The 20,560-nt window shown below is 48.9% G+C and overlaps 1 pseudogene; it reads left to right on the top strand.

The window, feature by feature from the left end:
• LOC131094989 (serine/threonine-protein kinase PAK 3-like) overlaps positions 1 to 13,747 on the top strand; it is a 30,761-nt pseudogene extending 17,014 nt beyond the window's left edge.
• Positions 13,748 to 20,560: the final 6,813 nt, after the last annotated feature.

Here is a 20,560-nt window from a genome sequence, read left to right as displayed (position 1 = left end):
CTCTGTTCTGGATTAACAGAGACAAAATGCCAGTCAGTGTCTTTCAGGTGGAGTGAAAGACAGCTGCAACCTCTAAGGCTCATTGACAGAAGACGTGGTTAACATAGGTTCACCTAAATCATAACAAGGGTTACTTTGTTTAACTTTCAACAGTGGACCAGCAGACGTGGTCTTTGAAGCATCTGCTTCACTTACGGAAATATTAATATTATCGTGCGCTTGGTTTATTTTGCTTCCCTTATTCCCTTGGTCTGCTTTTTTTGTGTCTGCATGCCTGGCAGGCCGCCGCTCCCCATTCAGTTTTTTTGTTGTTGTTGACCCCCTGGGAGTGCTTGTAGTTCACCTCCCCTGCCATTTCTAAATTCATCAAATTGCTTTTTCAGGGGGCACTGGTTACTCCAGTTCCCAAGGTTGTTGCAAAGCAGGCATGGCTTTGTGGGGTCAACCATTGCTGGTCTTTGCTGCTGCCCAGGGTACTGCTGTGCTGAGGGAATAGGTGCAGGGCTGGCCACGGTGATGCGCTGAGGGAGTCTTGGCAGCAGCCTTGGTCTGGGGTCTTCAGCAACACTCATCAGAGGCACTTTCCTGTTACTGACTAGAAGCATATCTTTTAGTGTAGGGGGGGTTCAAGAGGAAGACTCAAAATTGCCACTCGACACTGTTTATCTGCATTTGTAAATGCCATTTCCTCTAAAACCTCTTCCCTTGCAATCTCTTTTTAACTTGTATTTCAATAGCTAACCAATAGTTAACCTTTCTACAAATTTCAGAAAAGGCTTTGATGGTAGCAGCTTGATCTTACTATGGGGCTCAAATGGGCCCTCAGGTTGGAGGGAAAAGAATGCTTTTTCAGCTGCTTCCCTTACTTTCTCGAGTGTTTCTACAGGAATTGCAGTAGCTTGGGTTGAGGTTGAAGACCATTGGCCCTCGCCAGAGACATGCTCAATGGCATGCCATTAGTATCTTTCGCTGTGTTTGGATCAGCATGCAAGCCTGGGAGAGCATCTTTTAGCAGTTGTTTCCATGCTAATTCCCATAATTTGAATTCCGTGGAGGTCATGAGGCATGAAAAAAGCTGTTTTAAATCATGTGGGACTACTACAGTCCTACTCAGTTCAGAATTTAAAAGGCCACGGAAATATTGACTGTTTGGACCATATTCTTTATGAGATTTACAGACCTCTTTAATCAATTGTCGTCCAAAGGAGTTCCAATTAGCAGTTGGGGCCGCCCCCTCTTGTGCTGCAGGCTGAAACGTAACAGGAGCAAATGACAAAATGAGACCCTGTATTAGGTCTGAGGTTCCCTGCCCTGTATCCTTTGAATTGGAAGCATTGGGATAACAGATACAGGTTTGGGGACACGCAGTCGGTGTGCCCCCACCGTGGGAACCCGGGGAGGGGGCAGGGATGCAATGGGCACAGGGGGTGGAGACAGGGGGCTGGCAAGGGGTGGGGATACTGTGGGAACAGGGGGCAGGGACACCGTGAGAACAGGGGGTGGGGAAAGGGGTCTGGCAAAGGGCAGGGATGTCTGGTGACATCACTCAGCAGAAGCCCCCTGGGAGGAGTAGAGAGGCGGAGCTGAGGGTACTGCAGGAAAGGGAGGGGGAGGGGGAGGGGGGAAGGTATCACAAGGAACAGAAGGCGAGGAGGATGGGGAATTTTGGGATGCTTAAGAGCATCTTGGGAAGAAGAAGACCAGGTTTGGGATGATGCCACGTGGCAACCTCCATCCTGTGGACCCCCTAGGGACTGGGGGCCATTTTGGACATCACTGCTCTCTGAAAAGCTAACACGTGCTCTGGGTTTCAGAGCAGGGGGCACAGGGTTTTAGGAAAGGTTCCACGCAGTCTGGCCAGGCCGTTGTGGACAGGGCAACTCAGGCATTTTAATGAACTCTGGGAGTCGACTTCCCAATGAGTGTGCTCTCTTTAAAATACCAAGTTTTGTGGTAAGAGGTTTAGGGGTTTTAGAGGTAGGAGAGGGAGAAACAGGGAGAGCAGAGGTACATGGCTTGACAATTGGCTTTTTCTCCAATTCCTTCTGTTTGAGCAAGGCTGTTTGAATTTGTAAACTCCAGAACACAAATATAGCTGAAGATGTATTCCCAGACTGTCCTAAGGTTATCAATTCATTCCCTACTTTATCTCAAAATTGAATATTGTGGATTTCTTATGGGGAGATTTGTGGGAAGTCTAGAAAGAGCCATCTTATAAACTGTTTTAGAGAACTTCACATTACCACTGACTGAAATACTAACAATATGATAATACACTCCTTTTTGTGCAATGCTCAACTTCGAGCCCATGTTAGATGTAAAAGGCAAAGTACAAAATCCCGCCTGACCAAAAACAAAGCCAAAATCAGCTACCGATTTCTAAAAAAAACCCCACAGATAGGAAAGCGATAACGAGCAGACAAAGGCTTTACAATGCAGCTGTACATACTGCTTTTAAAATTGCCAGGCAGCAGGAGCAGGACACATCCTTCGGAGCCGAGGAAGAGAGCAGCCTCCCCCCCCACCATGCAGCAAGCCGAAACCGGGGCCGGCCCGTGCCGCGTGTACAGAGCACCCCCTGCCCCACGCCAAGTGTAGAGAGCTGCCCCTCCCCCGCACAGAGAGAGAGCAGTGTCCCCTGCACCGAGAGAGCTCCCCCCTCCTGTGCAAAGAGAGAGAGCAGCGTCCCTTGCACCGAGAGAGCTCCCCCCGCAGAGAGAGCTGAGCATGCTGCGCTGCCAAGCCGGGGGGAAGGTCAGGGGGAACACCCCCGCTCCTCCACCGGCGCCGCGAATTCCAAAAGATGGTGAAACATGCTGCAGAAAGCTGAAGCCTAGAACACAATGGTTTCCATCTTTGGGGCTGTGCAGCCTAAAAGCAAGAGGAAAAAGGAACAGAACTCACGGCAGAGCCTGTTTTTCTGAGCTTCTACTCCACCCAAGAGCAGAGATACTTACCCAAAATGGAAACTGTGGCTGGCCAGGTCCAGGCAGGCTGGTGTCTTCACCGGAATAGGACCCCCTGGGCCAGGGAAGGCTCTCCTATTCTCCCCTGGAAAATCAGCTCACCAGAAAGGAGCTTCACTTTCCAAAGGCGCCGAACAGTCCACGAAACATTTGTGGGTCAGTCCCAAAGTCTCTGCTGAGAGCAATGCAGTGAGAGTTCTTCAGCGGGTGCACAGCTGCCAAAGCCTGTCCGAGGTGATGAGATTCCTTCTTGGGGCTGCAGAGTCGCTCTGCCCCACGGTTGGATGCCAATATATTGGAATAGATCCCAATATTACCAGATAGATTGTGCCTTGGCTCATCTATCCCTTGATGCTGGGCCAAAGGCAGCAACTGTGGTATTTCACCTCAGAGACACTTTTGGCTGGCTGTATATGTTGCAGCTGGGCACTGAAACAAGTCCAGGCTTGTACAAACTCAGTTTACCTTTGGTGGAAAGGCTTCAGGCTAGGATGAAGAGGAAAAGGAGATTGATTCTGCTGGAGGGTTAATATCCAGAATTTTATTCCATGACCACAGATGTCTGAATCTGGTAACAGCTCCAACAGAATGCTGAGCACATGGTCCTCGCTCAAATTAAGCCCAGCGACAGGGAGAGGGGAAAGGACAGGTGAGGCACCAACCAGGCGGGAGTAGGAGGGTCTCAGGGAACGAGGGACACAAAGACAAGCCAATGACCCCAGCCCGAAAGGGCATCCTTTGAACTTGACCAACCACACTAGGCCTTGCTGGAATGTTAAATCTGATTGACAGCCCAGCAGGGGGTGAGGGGGAAGAGAGGTACTGCCACATCTGGGAAGGCACTGGCAAGTAAAACAGGAAATTGCAACACACTACAACAGGGGCCCCTGGGAAGCAGAGAGTCATTGAGGGGCTGCAGCATGTGCACAGAAGGACAGGGGAGCTCGGCAAGGGGGTGCAGCACAAGGCCAGTGAGGAGGTGCTGAGGGAGCTTCAGCCTGGACAATGGGAGGCTCTTGAGGCACCACCAGGCAGACTTCCATCAATCCCCGCATGACAGTGCTCAGCACAAGGGCTGTTTCAGTGCCAAACATCCCATCACTGCATCCAAGGCCTTTCGATACTGGACTGGGTGACACTTCCATCTTGTGGTTTGTGGGTTTCCTAGGGGGAGAAGCCCTATTCATTTTCTCTTTTTCCAGCAAGTAAGGATGCTTCCGCGAAAACTTTCCTGTCCTTCTAGGCACTGTAAGGGATTCTGAGCCCTTTTTACTTTTCCATGTCTGCTCAGCAGATGCAAAGACCTTGCTGGCTCTTTCCTACTTTTCCATTTCAGAGCTTTCAAGAACCAAAAGCTGCCTTTTGCAGAGATAAAATTTCTTGCAAATAGCAGCCAGGGAGGAATATCGAAATCATAGCCATGTACTGTTTTTTTGAATGTGCCCATTTCAATCTGGTTGGAGTGACTTAGAATGCCCTTGCTAACAAAGTTGATAAGTTCTCCTTAGAAGAGGTGGCGGTGGGTATGAGGAGAAACAAGGTTATAGGCACCAGGTAACGTCGTGTCCTTATGATTCTCTCTTGCCACAGGTGAGAAAAGCAAGAGCCATCTTTCCCCTGGCTCTCTCTGGTATTGAAGAAGAAGCCAGAGTGGAGGAAAATGAGAAAGACGACCACCGCCTTTGTCCAGCCATGGTCAGACCACGGCTTGCTCATCATTTCAAGAGAGTAAGTGCCCATTTTGGGAAGCTTTGTCTTAAGTGCATGGCAGAGATGCAAGTTTCTCAGCAGCCAGCGCTTGCTGTGTCTGGCCGAGAATGCCGAGGGTTCGAGTCCTGCAGGACGTAGCCATTTCCCGCAAGCACTGACAGCTAGAAATTGGCCTTTGACCTATCCTGTTGGGGCAGTGCACAACTGGGGGCTCTGTCTGATCTTCTGGCTGCTTGGTTCAGGGAAGCTCCATCTCTGGACTTCTGCGGTGTTACTGCCAAGGGCACACGTGGTAGAGCTGGAGGTCAAAAGGCTTTGTTTGCTTCTTTTCCCTTTTTGGAAAGGTGTCTTTGGCTTGTGGAAGTGTTCTGCAGTTTTCTTGAGTTGTTCTTGACTTGTAGAGACACTGTTGGCCCAGCTGTATTTTGGCTTTTGGGAAGGTTCAAACACCAGATGGGGGAAGTTTCTGCTGATCCGTTTAGTGGTGAAGTCCACAGCTTTGGAAAGTGCATTGGAGCAAAGAGTGGGGGTGATGCTGCAAGTCCTTGATTGCTGTCTTGTGTTGCTCAGAACAGGAAGGCCAACTTGCACTGGTGCCTGCTGTATCTGAAGTTAAATGGGCACCTTTGTGGCTGCGGAGCTGCGTGGGCCTAAAGGACGCAGGGTTGCTGCCGGTCTTGAGCAGCTGCAGATGAGTGAGCGTGTGGCCAGGGCATGGTGGCCTGTGTCAGCAGCAGTGGGGCAGCAGGAGCAGGGCAGTGAGCGTGGCCCTGTGCTGGGCAGTGCCGCGGCCACAGCTGGAGTGCTGTGTGCACTTGTGGGCCCCTGGGAAGCAGAGAGTCATTGAGGGGCTGCAGCGTGTGCACAGAAGGACAGGGGAGCTGGGCAAGGGGATGGAGCACAAGGCCAGTGAGGAGGTGCTGAGGGAGCTTCAGCCTGGACAATGGGAGGCTCTTGAGGCACCACCAGGCAGACTTCCATCAATCCCTGCATGACAGTGCACAGCACAAGGGCTGTTTCAGTGCCAAACTTGCCATCACTGCATACAAGGGCTTAAGATACTGGAGTGGTTGACACTTCCATCTTGTGGTTTGTGGGTTTCCTAGGAGGAAAAGCCCTGTTCATTTTCTCTTTTTCCAGCAAGCAAGGATGCTGCTGTACTGTCTTTTCTGGCCTTATCAAGTTCTGAAAGGCATTTCGTGCCATTTTTCTACCTTGATGCAGATGGAGCATTTGTGCTTCCAAGCCTTCATGCATGGCCTTAAAGATCACTTTGAGTTTAACACTGTCTCTCTCTGTCTTTAAACAGCTCAGAGAATTAGTGTTTGATGTGTTTGGGAATTTAGCAGGAGGACAATGTCCTTGCATTCCAGCTGCTCCTCAGAGATCACAGAAACTGGAAGGGGCTGGGCTGCATTTCTGATTCCAGCCACTTTAGCACTGTGGTTGAGTCCAAGAGAACTTGCCCAAGCACAGATGCACAAAGAGTGCAGTTCCCAGTGCAATGCTCTGGGTCTGATCCCTTTCCATAAGGACCTACAATCTCCACATTCCCCAAGAGTGTGCTTTTTTGAGGAACAGGAGAACAATTTCATGATTGCTGCTGATCGGCACACTGGCTACCATGTTTTGATGTGTGCAAGCAACAGAGAGGGCAGTAACTGGAGATTATAGTAGTGAGATCTATCTGTCTATCTTCCTACCTCTCTATCTATGTAACATTTACATAACTGAATCTTCTTAGCTCTGGTCCAAGGCAGTTGGAGGTGCAAAGATCACCAAAAGCATCCCTTTCTGGAGAGGATTAGAGACATGTTCCCTTGACCAATTCTGCCAGAGATGTTTCCCCCTCCAGATATGATGGTTTTTCCATTCAGAATTGTTTTCCTCCTCTGGCCTCTTGTGCCCTGATGTCTCCTGTTAATTCTTTCAATTTCTGCCTGTCCTAGAGAGGTGGAACAATTCCATGGTTAGGTGGTGTTTGGTGACTCTGGTCATACATGCCATGCATTACACGACACATGTTTTCCTTCACTGGCTTCCTCAGGGCTGTGTAAGTGCATTCCTTCATGGGACCTTAGGAGAGTGTCTTTTTCTGCTGGTCAGAATTCTCAGTTGACAAAAGAGGGAGAAGAAACACTTTGGTCTTCCTCCATGTACTGAGGTGGCCATAGAGGCTCTGTGACCTCCATCAAGATCTTTGCATGCATCCTCATCTCCTGAATGACCAGGTTTTCTAGCAAGAGAGTGGATGTCAGAAAGGCAGAAATGCTGGTGCAAGCCTGAAGAGAACATGAACTCCAGGAGTGTCCCTCACAAAGGCTGAGCTCACCCAGGATGCCACCTGCAGAGCCAGGATGGAGCTGTGGGACATGGTGGGGTGTCAGTCACTACTGAAAGACAAACAGGACATGGCAGAAGCAGAGGGAGGCCCTCACCAGACCCTTGAGAAATGCCACACCTTCCCAGTCAGCTGCTTGAGAGGCTGTTGAAGCTTCAATTCCAGATGGTCCCTGATTATAAGGCCAGGGTCACTTTGGAATCTGTGCCTCCTCTCGGGCAGAGAACGACCCAGGAGAGCAGCAGCACAGTGCTTTGGGAACGTGTGAGCCCAGCAGTCTTTGAGTCTTGACCCACACAGGTCATATGGGAAGTTGAAACCCATCTTCTCTTGCTTTCTGTTCAGGTGCTTCTAGAAAAAGAGCAGGAGCAGAGTGCTTCATCAGAGATGCCATGCCAGACTCAGGGAGAGCTGTTCCCAGCCCGAGAGCAGGAAGAGCAGCTCAGGCAGCAGGTGGAAGAGCCACAGGAGAATGGCCAGGTGAGCCTGACTGGCCAGGAGAGAGAGGGAAGGGCAGGAAGAGGGGCATAAACCAGAGCTCTTGGGACTGAGGAGGCCAGGAGTCCCACAGGCACTGGAAGCACAGGGCCTTGGAATTTGCAGAGATCAGCCCTGGGACAGGAGGTTTGCAATGGAAGCAGATGTGGGGAGGGAAGCAGAAAGAAGGGGCTGAATAAATGTGATTTTGAGGCTGCAAGAGGGAAAAGCTGAGCTTGATGGCAGCTCCCAGTCACTTGCTCTGCATTTGTGTGCACAGAAGATCAAGGCAGAGCCACAAGCAGAGCTGCCCGAAGCTCAGAGTGCCATCATGGTCGTGAAGAGAAAGAACAGGGAAGACATGGGAAGAATTCAAGAGGAGAATCTCCATCAGCACAGGAGCCATCAACAAAACCAGGTGAGTGAAAGAGTCACAGCCACTCCACTCATGAAATGTCCTTTCCCTTCTCCTTTACAGTCTATCAAAGGACACGTGCAGGCAGAGCTGCAGGACTCTGAGGCTAGTAACAGGGCAAGGGAGAAGAGGCTGGAGGAAGAAATGAAAATTGTCAGAGAGAAACTTAATCACCTCCCTCAGGCTCTAGAATGAGTGAAAGTGGGATGCAGTCCCTGCAGTCACCAAACTGGTGGTTTCTGTCCTTCTTGCCTTTCCACTCAGAGCAGCAGGGAGTGGGGCCATGCCTCTGAGTGCCATCCTGCTCTAGTGTGTATCACAGTCACTCTGAAGAACATTTCCTGGTGTGCTCAATCTCCACTGCTGCTCTGTTCTTCTGGCCTATTCCTGCTCTCCTTGTTCCTTCAAGTGTTTGTACAGTGGAACGTGGTGACCCAGATGGAGGACTGAAACAAGCTGTCTGTATCCCTTGTCAGTCTCCTCTTTGCCTTTCCTCACAGTCGACGACTCCTGGCTGACAGGGACAAGCTGTAGTGTCTGACTGCTTTGTTCTGCTTGACTTGAGGTGCGAGTGTTGACATCTCACCGGGCAGCCTGCGAAGAATTCCAGCCAATGTCTGGCAATGAAGGACCCCAAGTTTGGAGTGAGGCACAGGAACAGTGCCCACCAGAAGTGCTCCAGGTCCAGCACATCATGGGCTCTGATCCTGCTGCCGCAGCAGCATCATCCCAAGGAAGCCTTTCTGTCGAAGCTCGGAGCTCAAGCTCTGGCAGTTACTTCATCTCCCTGAAAGAGGAGACTGAGGAGAAGCACCTGGAGATGCTGGGTACATCTGGGGTGTTTCTTGTCTGAGGGACAGTGTGTTGTGGGCAGGTGTCAGCAGAGCTGTACCAAATGCTCCTCCTGAGTTTGGTGTCACAGGGCCATTTAGGACTCCCCAGAGGCAGTGCTGTGCTCCGAGGCAGCGAGAGAGCGCTCTGGGTGTTCCTGCTGCCTCTGAGGGCACCTTGGACTGGCTTGGGTTTGCCTGAGCTTCTCTCTCTGCTAAAGGTTGAAGCAGGGGATGTTCTGGGATCAGCAGAAGGCTGTGACCTTGCAAATGATCTAGACAAGTCTCGTGTGCTAGTGCCAAACTGAACAGAATTTTTACTTTCCTAAATTCTCCTTAGACTCCTGACTTCGAACCAGTAATCAGAGCAAAAAACTTCAGAGAAATGGACTGGTTTTGGAGTTTTGTCTTTTTGGTTGGGGACTTTTTTTCTCTGGGAGTGGGGCCATGTTTTTGTATTGTTTATTTTTTGTGGAGGCCTTTTGTTTTTTTTTTTCTGTGCCAGGTTTTTTGTGTTTTGTGCTTTTTTGGTTTACGGTTTGTGGGGCTTTTTTAGTGGAGTTGGTTTTTCTCCATCCTAAAAGAGCCCTTCTGCCCCATGTCTTACTGATGGCATTTTTATGACTGCTACTGTTACCACTACTACATCTGCAGTTTATTTTGACAAGAATGCTATCTTTTTGTCAATAAGAACTACTTTGGAAGGATAACAGGTTACAGGACAAATAGAGAGCAAGAGATGTTTTCCATGTGCCCCCAGAGAAAAAAGCGATACTTTTGTAGCAACCTTTATTTAATCTTCTAGTTTTATGCTTATCAAGATGAGTCCAAGAGACGCATCCAAGTGGCATGATCAGATAAACCTGTACTACAGGCATTTCTCAGGAGAGAGCCTCCAGCCCAGCCATGGTATATTCCTCAGATCCATACCCGATTCCCACTCTTTCCCATGACTGTTAGAATCCTACCCATTGGCCCAAGCCCTGCTCAGATCAGTCTCCAGGAAAACACATCAAGTCCTTGGTGATTCTGCAGCACAACCCAATGAATCTGCTTCTTGCCTGTAACAGCTGCCAGTGCTGTGCTCTCAGACAAGACCTGGTGGGGCTGGACCAGAGCCCAGTGGATTCTGTGTCTGCCATCACCTGTTGGGACAAAAAGGGCACTGATCCACCCCTCGGTGTGGCTGATCTCAAAGCCCATCCTGTCGTGTCCTCAATGGGGGCAACAGCTTGTAAGAGGCTCAGGCTGGCTGTGGCTTCTTCCCACTGCCTGCCAGTGCTCATGCTTGGGCTTTGCCAGCCTTGATGTGCTAGCTGCCCTGCCCCTGAGGGCTGGAGGGACTGCAGAGGCTGGAGCTTCCTTAGCTGGGAGAGGGGCATCTTTGAGCTCAGCCTGCTCATAAACAGGTCAGGCTCCTGATGCTGAAAGCCCCTTTGGGATCAGTTATAGCATGAGCTGCTCTGGTTTACAAATGGAAATAAATTCCTTTGGCCAACTGCTGAAAGGGTGGGGAAGATATCCTTCTCTCCTGGGAATGCATCTCCCCATGCTTTGTTTCCTGTCAAGAGAACTCTTCAAAGAACTGTACAAAATCAGTCTCTGTGCCAGCCATCTGCACTGCAGGGCTGCCTGTCCTGTTGCTGTTGTGGTTGTGGTTGTTGTTACCCAGCTGACCACAAAGGGCTTCAGGCCCCAGACAGTGGGGCTGCCTTTTGTATCTCCTGGAAGCTGGGATCTCTGCTTTAAAGTCACCATCCTGCATTTTGTTTCCCTCAGAGAGAATGGTGAACCAGGAAAATCCCTTTAGGATATACACCGAAATGGAACACATTGGCAGCGGGTGAGTCCAACCGCAGTTACTCCTGCACAGCCATGGCCCAGGTGTTTTTCTGGTGGAATGTCTGTCCAGTGTGAAGTCAGGCCAGCTGCAAACATGTTCACACACTGGGGATAGATGACTCCATCTCTCAGTGCTGCTCAGAATTTGTGAGTGTGCTTAGAAGGCATTGTCAGTGACATCTCCATGCTGCCAAGGTCCTGCATCAAGGAACAGGACCTGGAAGATCTCCTTGTGTCTCAAGTGTGGGACAGCTCTGTGTTAATTTCCTTAGCATTTTTGTATGTCTCAAAATCATACTGCCCCATTAATGAGAAAAGAAGAAACTTGCTTGCCTGAAAGAGAAACCTAGCCTCTATCAAAGCTGTGTGAGACAACAGTTCCCAAGAACATTTCTTTCCCCTGGTTTGCAGAAGGAAATACTCTGTGGTCAGGATAGGAACCACACAGTTTAGAAAGTGAAACCCAAGAGGAATGACTAAACTCCCTTTAGAAGTTGAACCCCAGTGCTTCAGGAACAGGCCCAGTGCCCATGCACTTGAGAGGAAAATGCATCATCTGCCTTCTGGCAGAGCCCTCCTGCCTCCCGCAGGTTTTTGACACTTCCAGCAGACATCTCCTGTGTGGGCTGGCTTTCACTCTAGGAGCTAAACAGCTTCTCCTTTCTCTGCTTCTGTTTTGTTTCTAGGGGTTTTGGACAAGTGGTCAGAGCACTCAACAATGCCACAGGAGGAGAGGTAAATGTCAACAAGCCCCGCAGACTCTGCTGCACATGAGGGCTTTCCCCTCTGGTGTGAGCTGTGGCTGGAGCTCTGGGCAGAGCTGTGCTGAAAAGGCACAAGAAGCACAGACTGGTGCCAGCCTGCACAATACATTTGGGACTTTGTCCTCCTCAGCTGCCAGAAGGAAGGCAGGGAGGCAGTGGTTCCGTTCAGAGAAGGACGTGCTCACTCACTCTCCATTGCTAAAACAAAGGTGGTGCCTTAGAGCACCTCACTGCTCTTTGGGGCTACAGCTTCAGAGTCCTGAATTCTCATTTCTGGCTGCCAGCAAATCCATCTGAAAGCTACTGGTAGTTCCTTAGCCACCTGCAGTGCTGCACCTGGGAACTGCACGTAGGGAGAGATCTGCAAGGTGTCCCTAAAAGCCCTAAGCCATGCCCATAGCCCAAGATATATGCACAGAGTATTAAGGCATGGATTACTTCTTCTGAATCCCAAACAAAGCAGCAGAGAGTGTGGTCAGAGGTTTGTGGGTGATAGCTGAGACACCACTGTTACCAAGTGGACAAGGCAAAATGTCAGTGGCCCCATGTGTCCTGTAACTGTCCCCCAAGGGAGCAGAGAAATGGGCTGTTGGAATGTCAGTTCCTAATTACTGCAGTGCCTAATCACAAGGCAGTTTGGCACAGCTCAGTTGTGTCATTGCAAAATCACTTGCTCCATGTGTGTTGTCGTCTCGTGCCACCAACATCTCCAGTTGCTGATTTTTAATGTCATTTTAGGTGGCCATAAAGAAAATACATCTTGAAGGACTGAGAACGAAGGAACTAACTGTTAATGAAATCATGATAGTGTAGGAGTCCCAGTGTTGTGAATTATTTAGACAGGTGAGAGGTCATGGTCTTATCCCATCAATGGGCATTTACATACAGCAAACATGAGAGGTTAAAAACCCACTTTGGTCAGTGGCAGAAAGTAGAGCTGTTAATTTTTATTTATTCATATTTCTTTACTCATCTCCAATGGATGTGAGGAGAGTGCATCTTGTCTGCATGAGTTTTACCTGCCACTTGTCGTTTGAAAATTATTCCAAAATTATTCAAACCTGGCTCAGCTGTATCTTACTAAGTCAACACCCTCAAAGTACACTGCCTCCACATTTTTTTGGGATTGATTTTTTTAAAGATTCCTAAATGCTGATGAGCCATCCTAAAGTGGATTTCCCTTAGATATTTGCCCCTCTTTGTGATTGCTGGGCATACCAGGAAGACTTGGTGCTTATTTCCAGAAACACCATGCCTGACAGGTTTTTACCTGGGCTGTTACTAAACTGCATTTTTCACCTGCTGGCCATCTAAGACATCTCTAAGACATCTCCTTTTTCACTGCTATGCCTTTCTCCTCCAGACTGCACAGACTACAGATTGGCTATTCCTTTGATTCTGTCCTAGTCACAAAGGCACCTGGAAACAAGAAACTCGGAAGCAAAACATCAAGGTAGCCATGCATGTTTATCTCCCCGGCCTTGTTTCCTTCTTTCAGCTACCTTCTGGGTGAGGAACTCTGGCTGGTAATGGAGTACATGGATGGAGGCGCCCTGAGTGATGTCATCCGCAAGACCTTCCTGTCTGAAGACCACATTGCAGCCATCAGTCGGGAGGTCAGCAATCCCATCTGTGCTTCTGAGGCCTTGGGCAGGATTGTCTGGGAACAGGGGCTCAGAACAGGAGTGATTTCATGTGCCAAGCTTTGTTCCTGAGTGGCTGGTATGCTATGGGCAAGTAAAAGCATCTCAAGTGAAAGGCCTGCCAGTGGCCCTGCACTCACTGTACTCAGTGCCAGTACTCTTATCTCCTACTGTTGTACTCTCGCTCCGCCTCTTGTATTTGCTGTTCCCCATCTTGCCTCGCTAAACTTTTTTCTGTCTTCACTGCATTCCTTGCCTGTAAAAGCAAAGGTGCTGGTGGCAGGATTTGAAACAAACAGCAAAGAAAAAAGATAGACTCGATTCTCTCAGTCCTTAGCTAAGAAGGATAGAAGTGCAGCCAAAATGCTCTTTGCTTCTGAGCACATCCACTGCAGCAGGAGTCATCCTGGCTGGTTTGCAGGGGAAAGTCTAAAAGAGCAGGTGCTGTTGCTCTTTCCAAAGCTGACATGCCTTTCCTCAGAAAGGTCCTGCTCTGCAAGTGTTGGAGCAGCAAGCTCTTCCTCTCAGTGGCACTGTGTTCTGCCATTACTCCCCATTCCCCTGGAGCGGGAATCTTTTAGATTGTTTCTTTCTCGTGTGATGAAATCACATCACTCATTTTTGCCCTCCTCTTTCTCTTTCCTCTCTCAGTGCCTGCAAGGACTGGATTTTCTTCATTCAAACAATGTGATCCATCGAGATGTGAAGAGTGACAACATCCTTCTCAGAACCGATGGCTCCGTCAAGCTGAGTCAGTAGATTCTTGGTCAGGTGCAGCGTTCCAGGGATGTGGGTGTGGGGCTGCTTGGAGTGACAGCCAGCTCCCCAAAAATGGTGCTGGTGGCAGCGCAGGGACACCCACTGTGAGCTGAGGGCGCAGTTGCCACGTGCACAGAGATAGGACAAGGAACAAGAAGTCAAGAGTAGTGTTATCCTGTGTGTGTCCAGGAAGAGGGAGGGAGCTACAAGTCTAAAGTTTCCAAAGAACAAAAGCCACTGCTGGAGGCAGTGTAAAAAATCGGGGGATTTTTTAAGTTGCCATTGCCAGGAGATTCAACAGCACATTTTCAAACCTCTACTGGGGAATTCTTTTGCTTGCTTTCCTAATTGCAGAGAATTCAAATAAAACCAGTATTTTGCTTTCTCCTCAGCTGATTTTGGCCTCTCTACTCAGCTCAACTCTGAGCAGAGCAGACCGTGCTTGGTAGCTGGGACTCCTTGGTGGATGGCGCCTGAAGTGGCGACAGGTCAACCATATGGCCCCAAAGTGGACATATGGTCTTTTGAAATTGTGGGGATTGAAATGTTAGAAAAAGAACCTCCTTACTGGGACCAAAGTCATGCCTCGGTAAGCAGCAAATACTCACCGATCCCACTGTCTTTCTCACCTGTCCCATGCCCTGCATGCCATTGGGCAAAATCCCATTGCCATCTGCTGGAACTACTTCCACCAAGGTCCCCTCTAAAAATGTCCCTGCAACACATCAGCATCTGCTGTAGATTTGGATACATCAGTGGTCGAACTCAAGCCTTACCACATGCAAACAAACTCCATTCTCAGGAAACACTTTTCTTTGGGTTATAAGTGGTTCCAGTTCTTTTGTCTGTGGAGATGGCCCCAGAAAAAGGAAACAAGCATCTTAGAACTTCTGTTATCTTTCCATAAATGAAGGAAGGAAACCCAAACCCAACAAAGTTTCTAAAACTGTAGTCTTTAGAGAGGAACCTAACCCAGTGTGCAGTTTCTTCTCACTGGGAAGCATGCCTGCAACCTGGGCATGAGTGTGTAAAGGCCACTGAGTCTCTTCTGCTTCTTGTGCAGTGCTGCTGTACTGCATTTAGTGACCATGTTTTTTCACAGCCCAAGGCATGTTCTCTGTGTCACCAAGCCAGAGCCTGGTGATGTGGAGAGCCTGCCAAAACCTCCCGTTTGTTTCCTGGCACTTTCTGAGATGGGCCTACCACTAATGCATTGACTTGAGTAGCCAAATGAGCAGAGGGTGACCATAGGGATGGCACCTCTCCTTTTTCTGACCATGACAATTTTTCTTTTGCTGCAAAATGGGAAGCTGCAATTTTCAGACTGCTGAGAGACAGAGCTGCAGGTCCTGTGTGCCCAAGCAGGCATTTCCATCCCAATACACCACTGCAGGCATCTTAATGTGGCTGTGTTGAAGATGAGTTTGTAAATCTTTATTTCCTTACCTGGGGATTACCTGATGGATTTTCTTTCTTTTCTTCCAATTCCCATTGTTTTCAAGAACAGCACAAAAAGCTTGATGAGTTTTGTTCTAAGGCACGTGTGCTTAAAGGACCGACAAGCAGTGCAGAAATGCCTTTCATGAAGTAACCCTTCAATTTAGTTAGTATAGCACAGTCCCTCTTCCATAAAGCCTCTAAAACTGGTATGAATCCTCAGAGAAGCAAACATGCTTTTGCTGATGTAATTCCCACTAACTAGGTCAGTGAATGAAATCAGCTGCCAAGGCAAGATCTGCAGGATGGTGGAAAAGCTGTGGCCGCATCGGGGTTTGGGTTTTTGGTTGGAAAAGGAAAGTCATCTCTGGGTCTCTGTCAGGGCAGTAACTGCCACTGAGGAACAGAGGCTAAACAATGGGATCTGGGAGAGCCTTAGAGATGTGAAAGCAGCAGGTAGAGCCTCGTGGGTTTTTTTTCTCCAGGCTCGACGCTTGATAGCCAAAGTAGGGACCCCAAAACTGCAGCATCCCAAGCTCCTCTCACCTTTGCTGCGTGACTTCCTGAGCTGCTGCCTGCAGAGAGATGAGGAGGAGCGCTGGTCTGCCAAGGAGCTCCTGCAGGTAAAATGTGAAGGGGCTGCAGGTGAAACAGGCTCTGAGGGATGGGCTCTTCCTCCACTCAAGTCCAAGACATCATATGAGCCCTCTTCTTCCTCACTTCCACTCTTGGGGCTCTTCAAATGAAAATGGTGAGGAATCCTAGACTGGGCTGGGCTGGCAGGGCCCTGTAAAGGTCCTCTGGTGCAAGTGTCCTGCAATGAGCAGGGACATCTTCAAAGAGATCAGGTTGCTCAGAGCCCTTTCCCACCTGACTTGAAATGGTTGCAGGGACGGGGCACCTACAAGCTCTTGGGGCAACCTGTGCCAGGATGGCACCATGCTCCAAGTAAACAAGTTCTTCCTTAGACCTACTCTGACTTGATCCCCATTTTGTTTAAAAATATTCACCCACATCCTATTGTAATTGGCCTAGTTAAAAAAAGATGTCCCCCACGTTCTTCAAAGCCCCTCTGAAGTCTTGGAAAGTGGCAATAAAGTCTCCCTGGGGCCTGTTCTTCACAAAGCTGAATAACTCCACCTCTCTCTACATTTCCTGAGAGGAGAGGTGCTCTGTTTTCTGTTTCTGTCACCCTCTTAGTTTTTTAATTTGGTGCTGTGTTCAGTCTTACCTAATGTCAAAAGAATTGAAGTAGAGCAATGCAGGGTACAGAGACATGAAATGGAGGTGCAGGAACCCAAGGAAGCCAGTCCCAGCTGAGCAGTCAGAGATTTGGCTGTGGGCAGGAGGGGCTGTGGGGGTTCACTCTGAGCCTCTGAGGGGCCCTGGTTTGTGCCCCCCAGCCCACCCTTAGAGGTTTCTGCCACAGAGACAGCCAGGAGGGACTTGTCCCAGCCCCATCTGCTGCCTGGCACCCTCAAGCAGACGGGAACTGTGCCAGGGTTGCTGCCAGGTTGTGTGGCAGAGTGGGAACTGCAGGACCCAGTGCCCCGGGGCTGGCCCTGCTGGGAAGGAAGGTGCCAACCAGCACACGAGGGGCAGGGCATGGAAAGGTAGACACTGCTCTGTCTCCCTGCGGAAATCAGCACAGTGCCTGTCTTACAAAGAGAGGGACCAATGAGAGGCTTTGGAGTTTCCTGAAAAGAAGAAACTCCAAGGACAGAAAGCACCATTTCTAGAGCACTGGCAGGGCTAAAATCTCAGCAAGATGAAGACACCTGTATAAATGGGTGAGTGAGATTCTGGGCCAGGTTTGCCTGTGATGGCAAAATCCTGCACATAAAGATGGAGGTGTAGACGGTCCCATTGTTCCTCTTCCTGCATCCTTCTAGGGGCAGGAGGAATCCTGTGAAGCACTGAGCTTGGAAAGTCATGGTTCATTGTATTTTGTTGATTTGGTTTTTTTCCCTTTGGGCAGCATCCATTCATAAGATATGCTGAGCCTGCGTCCAGCCTGGTGCCACTGATTGTTTCAGTGAAGAGGAAGGAGACAAAAATGTGACAATCACATCACGACCATTTATTTATTCCTTAACAGGTTTAGAGTAGGATTGTAGGTTAGGACTAGGATTAGGATTAGGATTAGATTAAGGATTAGGATAAGCATAAGGATACGGATGAGGATAAGGATAAGCATAGGCATAAGGATAAGGATAAGGATAAGGATAAGGATAAGGATAAGGATAAGGATAAGGATAAGGATAAGGATAAGCGTAAGGATAAGGATAAGGATAAGGATAAGGATAAGGATAAGGATAAGGATAAGGATAAGCGTAAGGATAAGCGTAAGGATTAGGGTTAAGGTAAGGGTTAGGGTTAGAGTAGGATTGTCTAATAGGACTGCAGAACAGGATTGAAAATCAATAAAGTTTCTGAAACCACAACTCACCTTGAGGATCCCCTTCCTTCTCACTCTGTGAATGAACTCCAGAATTCCTTCTGAATTGTCTGTTGTTTCTTAAAGGAGGAAAGTGAAACGGTATCTTTGGTATGGTGTCAAAGTGGGGAAGGATCTTCTTCATTCATGCTCTCCAGACCAGACTGCCTTTGGAATATGGCCCACTGGTCTGTTTTTGGCCATCTTTGGTACTTCTATTTGAGGCAGAAAGGACAATGGCATTTGCAGGCAAAAGCAAAGGAAGAATGGGGCAGCCCAAACATCTTATGCAGATGCAGGCCTTCAGCTGGGACTGGAGAGCATTGGGGCTCCTGCCACTTGGACTTGGATCCCTAAATGCAATAATCTCTTTGGCTGGAGGAAAGCCTTGCTCAAGTGAGAAAGCAGAAAGATCAGAGAGGGTGCTTGGGAAGGTCTCCTGTGGTGCAGAGCTGTCAGCGCCTGTGAGGTGAGAGCGGGCCCGGCCTTGCCTGGGCTGGAGCCCAGCTGAGCCCCAGCAGTGGCAGGATGGGAGGAGGCCCTTGGAGCTGCAAGAGGCAGCAGCCGGGCCCTGGGTGCCTCTTCCTGGGAGCAGGCGAATTCTCTGCCCTCAGAGCCCAGGTGGCAGCTGGCTGCTGCCAAGGGGAAACGCAGCCATGCTGGGCACAGCCCAGCCTGGAGGCATTGGCCGTCTGGAGTGTGCCCAGGAGCAGAGAAAGGCCAAGGGCAGCCGAGGGCCGCTGGGCTGGCGGAGGATTCCTCCTCTTCTGCCCGCTGCCCAGCAACTCCTGGCAAAGGCCAGCAGTGTGTGCAGCACTCTGGGCACCAGGGCAGGGAGCCGGGCTGCTCGACAGGCTGGAGCACAGGGCAGCCTCCTTCAGGCCCAGCACTTGTGCCAGGGGATGCGAGGCCAGCGTGAGGCAGGGACAGCTTGGCAGGGCCCATCTGCAGGAGCCAGCGCCTCACGCAGCTCTGGGAGGAAGCGCCTGCAACCCTGCAGTTCTGCAGTGAGCCAGAGCAAAGGTGTGACATGCAGAGTGTTTGGCAGAAATATGCAGGCCCACCAGGCCAGCCTGCTTTGTGCTCTCTGGTGCACAGCAAGGGCTGTGCAATGCAGCTCTGAGCTGGTGGGAGAGAGGCACATCAGGGATTTGCCTGAGGCTTGTGCTTGAGGAGTGAACTGATTTGGCAGGGGGCAGAAGGGTTTCAGTAGGCAATTTGTGTTTTCTTCATTAATTTCTGAAAAAAAGTTATAATGTGTTGCACACAGGTAGGGTTATTAGAAAAGAAAGGCCTTATAAAATCAGGCCTTCCTATTGGTATGTTTGCCCAGTTATCCCATCATAAAAAAACCCAAACAATATTAAAAGTAGTAGCAATTTTAATTTATTATTTAAGAAAAATATATAAAATTCGTTACAATATCATTTGATTAAATTAAGGGAGAATTTGGTTCCAATAATAGCACATAAGCAAAAGATAACCACGGGGTGTGGAGTGCAGGTCTCTGGGACCCTTGCCAAATCACGTACGAGCTTGCCAAGTGAAGATTCTTCCTTATATGCCATCTGTCAATGCCATCTCCTCCTCTTTTCGATTCAGCACACTTCTACCTCTGCCCTCATCATCTTTACCACACATGTGCCACCACTCAGTTTGGTGGTCGCACAAGTCTTTGGGGGTCATCTGAGGAAGATTTTGTAGTCTTCCTCTTTGTCCTTTAATTCACCTTTGCATTACACATGCCCACCAAGCCAATACAAGGTAAGCCAAAACTAACAAAATTACTGCATTTAGGCATCAAGGAAAAAAATCCCTTATAATTAGCATTTTCCTGGGACACAAGCAGAGAGTCCCTTCTTTGCTAATTTTTAGCAACCATTATCTCATGCTTTCCTCCTGTTCCTGAACATCTGCCAAGAGGGGCGGGGGGAGGCAGAGCCCCTCCTCTCCCTTTTTTTTTGGCATTACAACTTTTAACTGTTTTAATATTTCCAAATATTAATTACTGTATCAAAATTGATTCTTGTTTCAATTTTTATCAGCACGAATCATACCTATTTACCACACTATGGTAAATTCCCAGCTGTCCTGTTGCATCTTCTACATGCAGCCAGCTAACTTCCCATGGGAATAGTCATGAGTGCAGTTAGCACAACAAGCTATTGTGCTAAGAAAACTGTTTGCATCTGTAATAAACAAGAAACCTGTCCATGAGCGTCCACGAAAAAAAATGTAATCACCTGAGTAAGAGTGAGTCTTAGAAAGTGTGAGTCTTAGCATGTACACACTAACACCTTCTAAGCAATAAATTGTGTGGCAAGGAAACTACCAGCCAGTTGGAGTTGAACACGAGGTCTGTGAAAACCATATAAAAATGAGTTATGTGAAAAAAGAATTGGCTTTCCCTGCATGAAGAAACTGAGTCCCGGCTGCTTTATTGACACAGCAATGTGGCTTCACTCAGCAAGAGCACTTGCAGGGTGTATTGATGAAACATTTGTGTTTGATTCCCAGAATAGGATGGAGAGGCATTAAGTCCAACAAACAGGGCATAGTCTTTTCAATTCCTTTAGCTTTAACAGGAGTGCTGAACCATGTATTCCCCCACTGCAGTACTTACTGTGTGCAAGTGGCTGTCTTGGCCTTGAGAATAAGGAGAGTGGTCCTGCTAAGAAGGTAGCTGGAATGCATTCAAGGGGAAGAAAGTGTTTTTAGGAGGCTCTTGACCTCCAAAGGAGAATTTGAGGAATGGGAATATTTCCCAAATGACTGTGTCAGGAACTGGAGTAGTGTCCCAGACCCTGCCATATTTGATCCATGTTTGAGCAGGTTGACAAGACAATGAAGAAAAGTGTCTTGTTTAAGAGGTGGGACCTTGAGCCTTGAAAGAGAAACAATGGATTGGTCAATGGGTGGGCAGTCAAGCTTTGAAAGGA

The sequence above is a fragment of the Melospiza georgiana genome, chromosome 32 (assembly GCF_028018845.1).
Source record: "Melospiza georgiana isolate bMelGeo1 chromosome 32, bMelGeo1.pri, whole genome shotgun sequence".
In the NCBI taxonomy this organism is placed as follows: Eukaryota; Metazoa; Chordata; class Aves; order Passeriformes; family Passerellidae; genus Melospiza; species Melospiza georgiana.
The sequence above is the reverse complement of the archived record's forward strand: the minus strand, read 5'-3'. Positions and strand labels throughout refer to the sequence as shown.